The 1,720-nt window shown below is 40.4% G+C and overlaps 1 non-coding gene across 1 annotated transcript; it reads left to right on the top strand.

Moving 5' to 3' along the window:
- Positions 1 to 1,033: 1,033 nt before the first annotated feature.
- Positions 1,034 to 1,142, top strand: LOC120105996 (small nucleolar RNA R71). Its single transcript, XR_005508246.2, has one exon. It is a non-coding gene; the product is annotated as a small nucleolar RNA R71 (small nucleolar RNA).
- The last annotated feature ends 578 nt before the right edge of the window (positions 1,143 to 1,720 follow it).

Here is a 1,720-nt window from a genome sequence, read left to right on the forward strand (position 1 = left end):
TCAAGAATTTCAAAATTAGGTTCGAGCTTTTGCAACGGCTTTACGAAAAGGTGGAGGAAAAGGACATTTAACTTTCTCGGTAGAAGTTGGGACCTCAACTTCTTCTTTGTTCCTTTCATCGACTTTGGGAGCATCAGCATTAGAAGTGACCTGCGGTCTCAAAGGGACGGTTTGATCAATGACTTTCCCATTACGCAAAGTCATGATGCTCTTTGCATGTTCTGTATGCGAACTAGAAGGAGCCGTATTATTACTACCGTGCACTTGTGGGTTAGGTTGGGGTTGAGCTGGAAGCTTACCCTTCTCTTGGGTACTTAGGACGGTAGTCAACATTGACAATTGGTTCCTTATGTCTTCAAAATTTCGAGTATTTTGAGCATTGATATTAGCTTGACCTTGTAGAAAAGTTTGTATGGATTGCAAGGTATCCTCGATATTTGGCTTTTGAGAAGGTGATGGTGCATAAGTAGGATGTGCAGGTGGAGGAGCTGAATGTTGTGACTGTTGAGGATGATCGTTTCTCCACCTAAAGTTTGGATGATTCTTCCAACCAGGGTTATAGGTATTCGAGTATGGATCATTATAAGGCTTTTGGTAGGAGTTCATAGCATTTGCTTGATCGTGCAAGACTTCTTTGAATGCCGGTATGGTGGGACAATCAGTAGTAGTATGACCCGACATATCGCAGATACCACAACACTCGTTTCTAAGCTCTATAGTCTTGACAGGCTCAACCTTCCTAAGCTCAATTTCTTCTACCTTCCTAGTGAGGACTGCCATTTTAGCGTGAAGATCATCCTCAGTTTTGAGGTTGTAAAGGCCTCCATGTACAGAGCTAGTAGGCTTAGGCAAAGACTTGTTGCTTCTATCCCCGTTATCCCAAAGTTGGGCAGTCTCAGCAAGGGAATCCAAATACTCCCATGCCTCATCAGGTTGTTTTTCTAAAAATCTACCATTGCACATGGTCTCTACAAATTGTTTCAACTGTGGAGATAAACCTTCATAAAAGAAGCTAATGGTTCTCCAAGTTTCGAATCCGTGATGAGGGCATAAGAGAAGAAGGTCTTTAAATCTTTTCCAACATTCATAAAATGTTTCATTATCTTTTTGTTGGAAATTGCTGATATGTCTTTTCAAAAAGTTAGTCCTTTGTGTGGGGAAGAACTTCTTTAAAAATTCTCTCTGCATATCTTGCCAATTTCTTATTGATCTAGGTCGCAAAGAGTTTAGCCATGTTTTGGCCTTATCCTTTAGAGAGAAAGAAAACAATGTCAGCTTGAGGACATCCTCGGTGACGTTTGGCACTCTAAATGTAATGCTCAATTCTTCAAAATCCTTTAAATGAAGATACGGACTCTTGGACTCTAACCCGTGGAACTTAGGCAGCAATTGAATTACCTCGGGTTTGATGTCAAAATGTCCTACATTATCAGGAAAAATTATGCATGAAGGCTGACTAGTCCTAGCCGGTTGTAGGTATTGTCTTAGAGTCATAACATGGGGTTCTCGTTCTCGATTGTGGTGACTCCCCGCATCTTCATTTAAATCAGCCATCTCACAAGGTGTGAGATACTGCGAAGGAATTTCAGGGGTATGTCCTAAGGGATGATCTAAAGTTGTACGACTTAATCGACCGGTGTCGTCCCTATTCCACTTTAGCATGCAAAATATTTCTCTCTTTTTTTTTCTTTTTCTTTTTTTAAAAAAATAAAAGAAAATA

The sequence above is a fragment of the Phoenix dactylifera genome, chromosome 2 (genome assembly GCF_051530095.1).
Source record: "Phoenix dactylifera cultivar Ajwa chromosome 2, Ajwa_hap1_PhDact_Kaust_v1.1, whole genome shotgun sequence".
Lineage (NCBI taxonomy): Eukaryota > Viridiplantae > Streptophyta > Magnoliopsida > Arecales > Arecaceae > Phoenix > Phoenix dactylifera.